The sequence below is a fragment of the Poecile atricapillus genome, chromosome 20, assembly GCF_030490865.1.
Source record: "Poecile atricapillus isolate bPoeAtr1 chromosome 20, bPoeAtr1.hap1, whole genome shotgun sequence".
NCBI classification, from domain to species: Eukaryota; Metazoa; Chordata; class Aves; order Passeriformes; family Paridae; genus Poecile; species Poecile atricapillus.
In genome coordinates, this window is record NC_081268.1 from 1,546,720 (window position 1) to 1,561,767 (window position 15,048).

At 49.0% G+C, this 15,048-nt stretch overlaps 1 protein-coding gene across 4 annotated transcripts in view; it reads left to right on the forward strand.

Annotated features, from left to right (window-relative positions):
- Positions 1-15,048, forward strand: part of NR6A1 (nuclear receptor subfamily 6 group A member 1) — a 75,305-nt gene that overhangs the window by 32,166 nt on the left and 28,091 nt on the right. The gene's annotated exons all lie outside the window — the stretch shown is intronic.

A 15,048-nucleotide genomic window follows, 5' to 3' on the forward strand; every position in this document is an offset into this window, starting at 1 on the left:
CAAGGGCTGGATGAATGCATAAATGGAAAATGAAAATGAAATGAGAAAACAAATGACAGTTACATGGAGCTCATCCAAAAGGAAGCAATTTGGAAAGAAAAAGAAAAAAACACAAAACTTGACAAGCTGCTTTAACAGTGACCCAGGCTCGTATCACTGTCACACAGCTGCTATTGATGTGGATGAAGAGGTTCCCACCTCCCTGTCACGAGTGTGAAGGAGATAACTCATATCTACTGTCCATTCTGCTCACAATCACCGTTGTTCTAACTTCTCCAGTTCCCAGACAGCTTCCTATCTGCCTCCTCTTTTGAGGATTGTCTGTCATTCTTGAGTCAGGTAGTTACCCTCTTGAAACATAGTTGATGCAGTTGTTAGAATACGTATTCTGGTGCTTGCTGGGGTAAGGGTGAGCTTCTGACTGAAAAACCTCTGGTATCTTTGATCCTATTCATGAAAAATAAGAATGAATCCATAAGAGTATTTTTGAGGGTAATATGGGCTTTACAAGGTGTCTGAACAGCTATGGGAACCCATTTTAAGATTAGCAGAAATATTATAGAAGCTCTCAAATATGAAAAGTTAGAGTCTGGAAAAGGAAACAGGCTTTTGGCACAGTGTATAAGCACAACCACATGCCAATCTCCAGGTGCCTCCTTCTGTCCCCACATCAGAGGTGATCTTCAGATGTTTGAGTCGCTTGAATATTTTGAGGCTCGTCCTAATTATTTTGCTCTCATTCTTAAAACACTCGGTCCTGCTCAGTAGGATGAACATCGCGATTACTAAATTAGAACCGTGTTTCACTAAATCTATGGAAAACATCGTTTCCCGTTGGGAAGTGAACTGCTGGAGCAGCCATGGAGAACAAGTTCCCCAGGCAAGGGCACTGCAGCCGAGGCCATTGTGCCATGGCTGTTCCTCCAAGCCGGAGCTGGGCCCTGCAGGACCCTGTCAGTGGTGATGGGGCTGGGGGCAGGAGGTGGGGGTTGACCCAGTTTTCAGCCTTTCAGCCATTTTTCAGTGCTGTCATCAACTTTGTGTTACATTTTGCTGCTTAGAATTTACCCAAGTCAAAGTGAAAAAGCAATGGAGATCCATTGAGGAATCTAAAGGAGAGGCAATGCCAGTACTGCCTTGTGCTTCCCCCAATTATCCTCGAGTCTTTCTGGCAGTTCCCATCCTGGAAAAAGGCTGTGACAAGACAGGGGAAGGAGGAAGGATGACTTCCCATGAGTTTGGTCAGATCCAATGTGCTGATCCAGACAGGCGAGGCGCAGGCCAGATGCGTCTCATTTCTCTTCATACCGCAAAGACCAGCAAATGAAGAAGTGGGGGCTTAAAGGATATGTGTCTTTTTTCCTTTCTGTGTAATCTTTATTGAGAAATTAAGAGAAATCCAGAGTGTTAATCTGAACCTCCCCTCTTCCACCACCCCAACGTGCAGCACTGTGCTGGTCAGACCAGCTAAGTCATCTTCTTATCCCTCCCTGTTGCTGTTCTCTTCCTTTCCTTGTGAGACTGAGATGTGCCTATTGTCAAGTCCATTCAGACAAGACTGTGAAGAAATTATTTAAGAAAATAGTTTGGAAAAAGTTAATTTGGGTCAAGGAGAGATTAAGTGAGGAAATTGTTTCTTTACATCCTTCTGCTAAGAAGTAAGCAAGGGAAGAGATTGAAAATAAACCTTGTTGAGCCCATTTTTGGAGTTATTTTGTATGTGCTCTGTCCTTTTGGTAGCTGTCATTGCTTAAATCCATCTAACTTGATGAGGAAGGAAAGAGATTCAGCTTGAGAGCAAATTCAAAGTGAAAAGATTTGGCCAGTGACATGATGAAAGGGATAAATATAGGTAGAATGGGATTAAACAGAAGTATTGGTATTGAACACACAGCTCAGAGGCCTTTACTCTTGACAGCCTTATTTGAAGCCAAATTTGTATCCCTTTTGCATGAAAAGGAAAGATAAAATTAATTTAAAAAAATCAATGTGAAACTGAGCAAGATAGAAATTGTTTGATAGAGTTGATAGGCACTTGGGAAGCCTCACTGCAAAGCATCAGGAGCAGCATCAGGGAGCAGCTGTGGCAGGAGGGACGCCTGGATTTGGAGGGGCTGTCCCAAGGAGCAGCCCCAGTGGCTGCAGCTGTGCTCAGGAGAGACCTGGCTGCACATTCCCCTGGTCCCGAGCAGGGGGAGGCCCTGACAAACAGCACAGGGTTCTTGCATTCCTGCTCCTCTGTGCATTTCGTTTCCTCTTGGCTTTGAAACCTCAGCTTAAAAGAGTAGCCTGTAAAAGTGGAATTCCCTGGGCCTTGCGAGGTGTTCCATTTACTACCGTGAGCATGAGTTCTGTATGCACCACAGGACAGTGGCTGGAACTGCAGTGTGTGGCACGGTCATGCTCTCTTGTGCAAAGCCAGTTGTCCTCACCCCACTGGGAGTGAGGGAGCAGCTCGAATTCTCTCACTTGGGAGTAAACACAAGGGGGAAATTAAGGTACAAGACCAGAACTGGGTAAGAAGTCAGTAGAAGAGCCAGAAACAGGGGCTGCTAACTCTGTGCATTATTTGTTTTTTAGGGTATACTGCCAGTATTAATAACAAAAGAATTGGCTCGGTTTCCACACTTGGGCTATGAAATATGCATGCCTGTGTTCCTGCAATCAGGGGAGCGCTGTCCTCCTCCGAGGAGCGCTGCAGGTTAGCACTCTGACAGGGTCCCTGTGGCTGCCTGCTTCTCGGTGCCTGTCACCTTCTGTAGTCATCAAGTGGATAAAGAATTTTTGTCATGCTGCTTCATGAATGAAGCCTGTGCTCCTAAAGAGCATAAGAATTAGCTCTGAAGTGTGCATTAGCACAAAGCCGAGGATGTTGAAAATCATAAGAACTAAAATACACATGCACTCCATTTTCCCTTTCCCTTATCCTGACTCTGAGTGGGGACAGAGTCTGGGTTTAGTTTGTCATGGTTTTTTTTCACCCTGGCTGCTGCTAAAATGCTTGGGACTCTGGAGAGCTACCAGCCCTTTGCTTTTAGCATCATTCAAAAATCTTCCATTTAGAGACCATTCTGATATCTTGGTGGTTTTTTTTCTTCGTCGTCTTTTTTTAACTACTAAGGAAATTTGCATGAAAATGGAATCATTGTTTCTGAAGAGTTCCATCTGCTCCTGCTGCTTATTCTGGAGCTGAAGTCATAATCCTCCGTTTGTGAAATTTCCCATTGAAGAGATTTTTGGCTTGTTATAGTTTCAGCACAAAATTTCAGAACAGAGGAAATATAGATGTTTCACCTAGGGAAAAATAAATAAATAAAAAAAAAGCCTGGAGATGACATCAGAACTGCCAGTATATCTGCAGTCAATACACTGTAATTCCATAGGGACTGAGGGAGTAGGAAATAGGACAGTACATGAGGTGTGCGGGGCTTGCGGTGGGAAAATGCATTTCCTCATAGCATCAGAGCTTTGGCTGGGGGTAATGAAGGAACTGTAATCTTCTGGGTGGCTCAATAAATAGGATTCCATTTGGTGGAAGTGAAAGGGCAGGAATCAGGAATGCTGTTCAGGGCAGCAGGAATGCTCAGACCAGCCAGAAACGAGTCAAGCCCCTTTAAAAGAGCTTTGGCCAGACTGGAGCTGCCAGGCTTCTCCCAAGGAGGATCCATGGGATGGATATTCATGTAGCCACTCTCACAGCCCTCAGTCTTCTTCCGAGGAATATTCTGTGAACGAGAGCAGGATTTTTGTTGTTGTTCCAATTCCTTCTCTTCCTGTGTTTACTTACATTGATGTGCAATGCCGCGTCTGCGTGTGCCTGCGTGTAAAGGCCGGGCACATGCAGTCGAAGCAGTAGGGGACGGAGGATCCCGTGGGCTGGGAGGTGACACTTGTCCTGCTCGGACCTCTGTCGCTGTGCAGAAATGCTGCGGGAATCTGGGTCAGGGCGAGCGGCGCTGGCAGCGGCCGCGGGGCTGCGGCTCGGCCGGGCTGGGCAGGGATCGCGTGCGGGGCTCCCTCCGCCTGCTCCCAAAGATATTCCAGGAGAATTAGTGACCTCCTTTTGCATCCTCATTTACGGGATTGTTTCCCGCACCACGAGCGGTACTAGTGAGGAACATTGCATATGTATGAACCTGGCTGTGCTTAAAGTAGGTAATACATAGTTCTGCTCGGGAAAAGGAATTCATCCGCAGCGTTTGGCATTTTCTCTGTTCATTAGATCGTGGTGTGCACGTGTGCCCCTGCATGCGGCCCTGTGCTCGGGAACTGCCCCGTTAACCCTTCCCTGTTTCCAGAAGAGCTCTCCTCCGTCACCGCAGCCTGAATTCACACATCCCTCCTGCTCATCTGCACTCCTGCCGTATGTCCTTCCCCGTGTGATGTCCACCACGGTGTGTTCCTCCTTCTCCCGAGCAGAGCCCCGTGTGCTCGGCTCTGGAGCTGCAGCAGGAGCTGGTGACGGAGCAGCCTGGCTCGGACGGACCGCAGTGACCGTGTGGCTCCAGCCCCGCTGCTGTGCCCAGGGATGCCACTCGCACACACGGCCAAGGGGTCGACAGGTCCCGTCCCAGAGAGCCTGGTCCCCCGGCCTGACACTCACTGGGCTGTCCCTGCATATCCCTTCCTGGCTTGTTTCACTTCTCCCTGTCTGTTGGCGGCTGAACTCTCCCCCTTTGTAAAATCTCTTAGTGTACCACCCCTGCATAAGAATTGACTCCTGGAGGTGTCACTCCACAGCTCTGTCTGCAGCTCAAGCACAACCATTAGCAGCTATTGAACTTTATATACAAATCAGAGGTATAATTTACCTCTTTAGGGACAAAGGATGGCTGATACCAACACACCAGCTTCGAGTGCAGCCGTGCTCTGTGAGCTCCACAGGAAATACACTTAGCTAAACACAGTTGTAATTACGTGCAGCTTCCAACCTCTGTTTTCTTGCTGTTCTGTACCACAGTAGTGCTCAAGTACCAGGGATTTGGGAAAGCCTAGCCATCTACACCTCATCCCAATCAGCCTTGCTCCCTTGTTGCCAGCTGCTCTATCTCCTCGTCTTCTCTCTTATCTGTCACTGGCCTTCAGAGCCTTTTAAAGAGATAATTTTGGTCTGCTGGTCAGGTAAAGCCTGGTCTCTTTTGCAGGTGAGGCACTTCTCAGCTGCTCCATGGGTCCAGGTTTGGCTGGGAGAGCCTCTCCTGCCGTGCCTAAAGGTCAGCTTTTCATCTAGGGACTCCCACGGAATCCACAGTTCTTACCATTGACCCCCCTGCGGTCTCTGCCGCTGTGCCTTCCTTGTCTGGAGCTGGGGGGAAAACACTGAGGAAGGCACCAAGCTCCTGGCTCAAGGCACAGCTCTTACACTGACAGGCACAGAGCCTGACATCCCAAAATTTTGTTAGTTGGACACAGACTGCGATAGTAGATATTGGCAGAGGATAATGGACTGTGTTTCTGGTGGATATTGAATGCTTTCAGAGGAGAAGCTAGTGCTGGGCTTCAACAATAAAGAAGTAACTGGCAAATTTATATCTACCTACTGTTCTGGAAAATGTAACATCACTTCTTCAAGGGGAAAAGCCTATGCTAAAGTTTGTTATCACTTTTCATACCTTCAGTTTTGAGGAAGGGTCCCTTTCACTTATCTGACAGCCTCAGGAAGACAGGCATTTTTCAGGTCTGTCAGGTCAGTTTGTCTTTGTTTTGTGCTGCAGGTGAGGCTGTGTCAGGCTGGTCTGGGGCTTTGCTGTCTGGCCTCCAGAGCAGCCCACAGAACTGTGTGTGAGCTGCAGTAGCGTGTACACATCCTTCCAAACTGTTTGTGTTACTGAGGCATACAACTCCTTTGTTTTTTCTTTTAAAATTAATTTTGTGCTTTATTTCTGTGTGCAGAAACACAGAGACTCGCATATATGACCAGAGCACAAATTCTGCACAGCTACAGCAAAGTTCCAAATGAGACTAGAAATTACATGTAGCTCTGTGATTTAATTTTCTCTGACATATTGAGTCTATGTTTTAGCCTACAGAACTCCACAGCTGTGCCCTAATTCTCTTTTCCTTGTGATCTCAACATCGCTGCCTTTTAAGGCATTGCTATTCTTGGATCTCAGCAGGACACCATGTTAGACTGTCACCCTGCTCGCTGTATTGCCAGTGCAGAAAGCAGCTTCTCCCCGGACTTGCAGAGAATATGTGCAAGCAAACTTTGGAGCAATTTAGTGGGTGGATGAGACTAGATCAGAGTGCTTTATATCCTACACAATAGTGTGTATTGGGGTGAGGGTGTATGGGTTCCTCTGTGATTGCTGTCTCAGGGCATAAGGAAATGTTTATGTTTTGTTACAAATAACAAGCAATAATGTAATTAGTCTTTGGCAAAACTCACACAGGAAAAGTTAGATATCTTTTGCTTTAAAGAAGAGGGTTGCTGCCCTGTGGGTGTTTATGTTTCGTTAAGTGACATTCATATCTCTAGAACTCAGATGTCTAATTCCTGATTTAACCAAAAACTGAGAGTGTATAACCCTGGTGTGGCCCTTATCTAATATCTTACATTTGCTCCTGTAGACGTACTGCAAGTGCAGTTTGCTAAATTTGGTGTAGGGACTCACTCAGTGTGGTTTGGGCTGTTCTGACACACGATGTGGCACCTCACAGCGAGGTCTGTGGATCTGAGCATCCAGGGTGTCTCCTGTGAGTAGCAGGAGCTGTTTTCAGGAGTACGTGTGCTGCAAAGTCATCACAACACAGCACAAAGAGCCCTGTAGTTTCTGCTGATAAGATGCCTGGTGGTGAGCACTGGGAGTTTTCTATTTGCCTTGTTTTCAAGATGTATGATAAAAACCGTAACTCAGATTTTAAATTTTAACTTCTAAAAAAACGCGTGGGATTATCTTGGGTGAGCAACACGAACGTATCATGCCATTGGAATGTCAAAAATTTAATGCAGAAATCCAGGCGCTGTTGTTGGGGCAGATCATTTTAATTTCAAATCTGAATCTTACATGTTTTCTCTCAAACCCTCTCACATCTCTTGCAGCACCTTGCATTGAGAAGGATCCCTCTGGCTAAACCCGCTGTGCTGTGCAGGGGAGGGCTTGTGGCTGTGGTTGGCAGCCAGCAAGGCTGCAGAGAGCAGGGCAGCTCTGTCTGTCTCTGTCTGTCTGTCTGTCTGTCTGTCTGTCCTGCACACACAGACGTGTTGTGAGTGAGGCCTCGGCTGCACGCGCTCCTCAGCCCCGAGAGCAACCGGGAGAATCTGTTTGGTTTAGCAAATGTGCCGTTTTCACATTCCCAAAGGCAGGCAAAGCAGGGCGGCAGTGGGGGCTCCTGGAGCTCTGGCAGTGGGGGCTCCTGGAGCTGCTCTGGTACTGGGGGCTCCTGGAGCTGCTCTGGTACTGGGGGCTCCTGGAGCTGCTCTGGTACTGGGGGCTCCTGGAGCTGCTCTGGTACTGGGGGCTCCTGGAGCTGCTCTGGTACTGGGGGCTCCTGGAGCTGCTCCGGTACTGGGGGCTCCTGGAGCTCCAGTGTTTCTCGGGAGCCGCAGTGGGAGCTGTGGTGAGGACAGTTCCTGCAGAGAGCAGCTCAGGACAGGCTTAATGAGGGGAAATCAACCCCCCTAATTCGGGGGCCGCGTCCCCGGGCAGTCACGGGGAGAGGTGGATTCCTCTGGCAGGCAATTTAGAGGCATCTGTTAAGAACTAATCACAGTCCTAAGGTGCAGCTCCTCCGAGTATGAGGTTCCTGCACAAGGAATTAAGGCCCCAACTTCCACCAGCAGCTGCTCCGGAGTCGGCTGGGAAGAGCTGCTGCTCTGTGCCATGTTGAGAGCTTGGAGCCTCTTCACTCACGTAGCATGAAATTTGGGAATCTCTATGGCCTTGGTTCCAGGTCTGGTGTCAAATCCTCACTGTTTCAGCAATTCCTATGGGCATGACATGCTCGTGCTGTTGGATGTCCTGTGAAAAAACATTGCTGAAAAGCCTTTCAGTCACTGTGCTCCAGCATGGCATCGTCTCACATTCTTGCTTTTCCAGCAGACTGGTCTGGTCGTGCAGCCACGGGTCCCTTCTCTGTTGAGACGCCTTAATGAGACCGAGGTTTGTGGTCAGGGCTGCTGACAGGAAAGAGAAAGGGGAGAATAAAAATGAGCATAGGGAAGTGTTGTGGGAAGAGCTTTCCACAGCATTCATGGGATTTAATGTCCTGAGGACACAGTCAGAGGAATTCAAAGGAATAAAATCTCTATGACAAATCATAGAATTGTTGCATTGCATTTAATGTATTTTAATTGACTCTGGTTTTGTCCCCCATTGGTTTTATAGTGCTGTCATCTGGAAGACAAAGTATAGAGCTGTGCTTTCCCAGCAGAGCTGTGCCTGTGTCTGCACTGGTTGGACCTAGAAGGCCAGGCTTGGTGTGAGCTGGATAATTACCCTGTAAATGAACCAGAGCAAATGTAGGTTTGAGGAATCTCTTGAAATGTGAGTAAAATATTGACTAGATACCAATTAAGTGAACACGAGGCTGGATCATGTGGAAAATAGCATGTAAAGATGCAGTTAGACTGTATTGTGAGACATACGTATGTACGGGCTCAACTTGATATCCAAAAAATTAGTTCCACCATGTGGAAAAGTTCTTGACTCCGAAGCAGACACTTGGCACAGAGCAGATCCTCTGCTGCTTCAGCTGGGGAAGTAGCTGGTAATTAGAGGCTCATCTGTGAATCACCACAAAAGAAAATGAGGGCACAGTTTTTGAATGGGCTTGATGAAAACAGAGGGATATTGGGATTAGAGACTCATGGTTTCTTCTCTGGGTTTGAAGAAGAGTGTGATTTGTCATGGGTTGCATTGTCGGTGCACCCTGCCTGATCCTCTTCCTGTCTGCTCAATTTGTCTGGAGGTTGTTTGGGTTCTCTTGTGCAGAATGACCACTTTTCTCAGTTTCTCCTGCTTTCCTCTCCATCTGTGTAATCAAGGGAAATTCCTTCATACACAGAAGTACCTGTTTATCTTTGAGCAGCTTCCTATGTAAAACAGTTTTATGACTATAGAAATTTCATCCTGAAAATGTGCTGCAGTCCTGGGGGCTCATGTTATGAGCAATCAGTTGTAGCTGTTACCACTATGCAGTAGCTTTCCTCCTCAAGTACATTATCGTATTACCATAGATTTAAATATTTGATTTACAAAATGTCGCTGCCTGATACTCCAGCAGTATCATGTAAGACACATCACAATAGATACCGAGTGTAAAGATTGTTTTAAATGGCTTTAATACAGACAGAGGTCAGAAAAGGCAAGATAACAGCAGAAGAGGCTATGTCAAAAAGTAATTAGAGCAGGACAAATGGATTGTGCAGGCATGTCGAAGGCTGTTATTTCTGTAGGCAGTGAGTAGGAAAGGTGTTAATGTAATGTGACAGATCTGGAGCAAAAATGAGGGTGCAGGGAAAACAAATAGGAGCTGACCAATGGAATGGTTTAAATTATGAGGTTTGCTTTAACATAATTTGATTACACATGAAAGAAATGTTTAGTGTAGTTTCTTTGAAAACCTAATTGTCTTAAATACTGCATGTTCAATTCAGTTTTACACCCAAAGCAGCAGTCCCTGTGCTGAGGCAGCCTCGCTCCCTGTCAGGAATAGGCATGGGAATACTTCGCCCTGTGTGGCTTCACGAATGAGAGGAGGATGGAAGACTTTTTTCCCCTAGTGTTTGTCTAATAAAATTGGCTCTTTTTGCAGTCACGTACATCTTAATTTGGAACCTCGTGCTGGCTGGGGTGGGTGGTATCTGGGCCTGGGAGCTGCTGGTACAGGTGATGTATAAATTATCCAGTTCATCAGAAGGAAAGGATGAGGATCAGGTTTAGCAGGAAGCAGACAGGAAGGAAACATTTGTTTTTTCAGGATTCAGCTCTTGACCCATTCAGAATTGGAACCAATATTAGTAGGAGGGGGGAGCAATGCAGAAATGCCCTAGATTTCCAGGCTGCTCCAAAGGACTGAACAGGATACAAAGAACCTCCCCAGCCCCGCTCTGCTTGGTAGTGTTGTGCTGGAATCACACAACCTGCTGTACTCGCAAAGATTTGACCTTGCAGCCAGGACAACGTGTGTAGCTCATGGGCACATTTTCCTCACATTTGCAACAGCAGCAACTTAAAATGATGAAAGCATTTTTTCTGAAGGAGCCCCCTCTGCAGCTTTGAGCTGGGCACTTCAGGTTATGGCTGGACAGCAAAAGGGGATACAGAGCTCATGACAAATTATGGGCCCTTATCCCCCTAAACCAGAGCCAGGTGTGTAACTGAGCCATTCTCCTGTGCTGATTGCCTTTCCTTGCTGCTTTGAGGCCCTCTAGAAAGGAAGCTGAATTTACACAAGGGTTTCTTGAGTATGGGAATTTCTTCTGCGCTATTGTCCTCAATTGCTCTTGCCTTTCTAATAAATATATTTTCCATACTGTTGTTTATAGATGGTCGTAGATGGTAAATCACTCAGTCTCCAAGCTGGGGGGTTGGCAGGAGGTTCTTACAGAAGCTGGGGATTCAGGTGATGTGTTTTTTTCAGTGAAATATGCTGTTTTCTGCATGGATGTATTCTTGGCTGGTTACATGGGTACAAAGGGGAAGTCTGAGGGTTTGTCAGGATATACCAGATAGTTCCTCCATAATTTTGTTCCCGTTTTTGTAAATTGTGGAAGGACATTTCAGGTCAGCTTTTCCCTTTCTTGTAAAAAAGGAAAAAAGGATTACAAACTTCAACAAGTTAAATTGAACACTTAAAGATGATTTGGGGCGGAAAGGGACATTTTAAATAGCTACTCCTACTGACAGAAGAGCTAATTGCAGGAAGATGAAACCCTAGTACCATCCAGCCCGTGAGCGGCACCCGGGGAGGGGAGGATGCTGCGGAGCTCCGGGTCTGCCAGCTCCATTCCCGGTGTGTCCAGCCCCATTCCCAGTGTGTCCAGCCCCGTTCCCGGTGTGTCCAGCCCCGTTCCCGGTGTGTCCAGCTCCATTCCCGGTGTGTCCAGCCCCATTCCCAGTGTGTCCAGCCCCGTTCCCGGTGTGTCCAGCCCCGTTCCCGGTGTGTCCAGCTCCATTCCCGGTGTGTCCAGCCCCGTTCCCGGTGTGTCCAGCCCCATTCCCAGTGTGTCCAGCCCCGTTCCCGGTGTGTCCAGCTCCATTCCCGGTGTGTCCAGTCCCGTTCCCGGTGTGTCCAGCTCCATTCCCGGTGTGTCCAGCCCCATTCCCAGTGTGTCCAGCCCCGTTCCCGGTGTGTCCAGCCCCGTTCCCGGTGTGTCCAGCCCCGTTCCCGGTGTGTCCAGCTCCTCTCCCGGTGTGTCCAGTCCCTCTCCCGGTGTGTCCAGCCCCTCTCCCGGTGTGTCCAGCCCCGTTCCCGGTGTGTCCAGCTCCTCTCCCGGTGTGTCCAGCCCCTCTCCCGGTGTGTCCAGCTCCTCTCCCGGTGTGTCCAGCCCCTCTCCCGGTGTGGCCAGCTCCTCTCCCGGTGTGTCCAGCCCCATTCCCAGTGTGTCCAGCTCCTCTCCCGGTGTGTCCAGTCCCTCTCCCGGTGTGTCCAGCCCCTCTCCCGGTGTGTCCAGCCCCGTTCCCGGTGTGTCCAGCTCCTCTCCCGGTGTGTCCAGTCCCGTTCCCGGTGTGTCCAGCTCCGTTCCCGGTGTGTCCAGTCCCTCTCCCGGTGTGTCCAGCCCCGTTCCCGGTGTGTCCAGCTCCGTTCCCGGTGTGTCCAGCTCCGTTCCCGGTGTGCCCAGCCCCGTTCCCGGTGTGTCCAGCCCCGTTCCCGGTGTGTCCAGCTCCGTTCCCGGTGTGTCCAGCCCCGTTCCCGGTGTGTCCAGCTCCGTTCCCGGTGTGTCCAGCCCCGCTGTGCCGCTCGCCGTGTCCTCGGTCGGGTGCTGCCCTCTCCCGTCCGGCGGTGGCCGCACGGACCCGCGGGGACCCGGCCGTGTGCCCTGAGCCGCAGGAGCCCTGCTCAGCTCTCTGGAAAGCCGGGGACGGGGATCCGCCGATGTTTTCTCTGTCCGACATGACCCAAGCGTTTCTCTGGGCTTGGAGCACAGCAGCGATGCTCGGCCACATCCCGCCCAGCTCTCTGTGCTGTCACCCCAAACCTCTGCCGAATCGCACCGGGGTGTAAGAGAGGCCAGAACGTTCCCGAACAGGACTTTCCCCAACACTTAATGATCCGAAGAAGCTCCCAAGCCGCTGCAGTCCCAGCAACGTGTTGGCTGCAGTTGTAATTCTGAAGGTTTTTTCTTTGTTTTACCATCTGACCTGACATTTGAGGAAATGTCCTCACTGTTTGTTTGTTTTTCCCTGGGCATACAAAAAAATTGCTGTTCACCACCAAGCTGGAATTTGTAAATACTGTTCAGAGCTATAATAACTACCGCTATAACAACAAACTTGGTCTGTTGCTATCATTAAAAACACCAGCAACTGCAGCAGGCTGGTGTAGCTGTGTGAATGTAGTTTGTGTAAGTCTGGCATAAAGTCATCTTTCAGTTTATCACTTTAATGCACAGAATTTTCCCCCCTCTTCAAATCTGGGACATACTCTCTGCCTCCTGGCCTACAGGCCTCTCCTCTGTTCCTGCATGCTGCCGAACATCATCTTCTGCCCAGGTGTGGATGAAGGGATTTGGGCTCCTTTGTGTCCGTGCTGGCTGATGGGCGCCCTGGTTCTGTAGGTGGGACACGCTGGCACAAAGTGCCCAGTGCTGCATCTGCCCTGGGCTCAGTGTCTGAGCTCGGCCCTGGGCTCAGTGTCTGAGCTCGGCCCTGGGCTCTGTGTCTGAGCTCGGCCCTGGGCTCTGTGTCTGAGCTCGGCCCTGGGCTCAGTGTCTGAGCTCGGCCCTGGGCTCAGTGTCTGAGCTCGGCCCTGGCAGAAGCTCCTGCCCTCGGGAGGAGGTGCAGGGCCCCGAGCCTGCCCTGGGCCCGCTGTGGCTGCAGCCGAGCCGCGCTCGGGGCTGTGCGAGGCCGTCGCTGGTATCACGGAGCCAGCCCGAGGACTGCCCCGTGTTCTCCAGCATGATCTGATGCTGTGTCACCCGATTTGGTTACGGAGTTACAGGAGAGGCACTCTTCGAATGGGTGGAGCCATCCCATAGGAAGGGAATGGAGCTCGATTGCCTCCTCATAGAAATGTAAAGCTTCTCCCTTTGCAATTCCCCTTTCTTGTACTTTCCCACTAAGGCAGTAAAACCATATACTTGCCATGCCTACAATCCCATTTGTTTTCCTTTTTTCCTCTAAAGGCGACCTTTCTGAGGCGCCCTTAACCTCCCCCCTGCCTTTTCCTCTGTTACACAGAAGTGCTGCTCTCTGCTGTTTGTCACCCACCAAGCGAGGTGCAATGAAACTCTTCTTGTAACCACTCATTTGACTGGGATGGCAAATTCGGTAGCCAGGCGAATAAAAATATAAACAAACAGATAAAACTGGAAATTGATAGAAGGATTCCATTTACACAATGACCTATCAAACTAGTAAGAAGTAGAAAATTGCTTAATTTTATGTGCACCAAGTGACCAACTTCACTAGAATTATTAACACCACACTCCTGGTGTGTTTAACGCCAGGGAGGAGAGGAATTACCCAATCTGTTGGTAAACCATTATCACAGAACAGCTCAGACATCAGGTGGATGCTTATTATTATTCCTTGCAGTTCCTTCCATAGCTCCTCTAAGCAATTTTATATTAATTTTTAAATTTTTTCTCTGAAATAGCTGCATACATAGTGAATGGAATAGATCTTTCGGGGAAAGTACACGCTGTGTTTACCTCCAGCCAGTTCTCTCACTGCAGTGCCTGACAGCAGTAACGTCCACTGCACCAAGGCTGTTGAGATGTGTTAATATGAATTTTTATCATTTATTCAGGTACATTTGCAAACCAGGTTGGTTCTGGTTGGGGGTGCTGGGTCTCGTTGCCCAGGTTCCTGCGCCTGCTGACCCGCACGGGCTCAGGCGCTGCACGGCAGAGCTGCTGCCAGCAGCACCGCTGTTGGTAAAATGAAAACTGAGCCAGGAGACGGCTGTTTTCCTTAGAATCTGTTTGTTGCTTGAAATCAAATCCCCTTCAGTGCTGTAGATTGGTCCCTGGCCTGCTCGGTGGTGTGGGGCAAGCCTGGGTTTGTTGCCTTCAGCGCCGAGATGTGCTGGGTTTTGTTATCCCCAGCCCGGACTTTGTTCCTGTCACAAAGGGGCTGCTGGCTCAAACTGCGGGGACACAACAGAGCCCTGATTGTCATGAAAATGGGCAAAGCCTCGCTGGAGCATGGGGAATTATGAAACTGTGGCCGTGGGTGGGAGAACAAGAGCTCAAGGCAGGGCTGCCCCTGTCCTGGGGACACGCAGCTCTGCCAGCCCTGCTCTGCCCAAATTTAGGGTTTTCAGCAAAGGTTTTGGGATTGGCTGTGGCAAATGATGGTATTGGCAGAGAGTGTCCTGGGAGAGCTGTGCTGGCCTGGCCTGGCACTGCTCAATCCATTTTGGTACTGGCTCATGATGTCGCTTCATCTCCATATTTCTGAAAAAGTCACATCTTTTGAGAATTCCTTCTCTCTGGAATGGTGATCTCATGGCACATGACCAGGGAGCATCCCGGGAGAGGGGCAGCACCTCCTCCTGCTTCCTGTGCCTGTCCCTTATGGCTTTAACATCAGGACAATAAATCCCTTGCAGGCAGCAGTGCCACTTGACCACTTTTTGGCAATGCTTTTGGCTTTTACTGTTATGTACCGGTGCCATTATAAAATCTTAGATATTGGTTACAGTAGCATCAGGTTTTTCTGTCCGGGGTGGGAATTGGCTGATACAGGCTGAAATAAGAACCAGCTGCTTTAGTTTTCTTTTGCCCAGACTTACTGCATGGCTTTTTGGGTCAGACAACAGAACTCATTTTTCCTGTCTCTTTGCCTGCTCTCTGTGCTTTTACAGGAATACAGAAAGGCCTGTGCTTTTACAGAATAGTTTTGGATCTCTACAATTATTTTCTGCCCTTAAGGATTTATT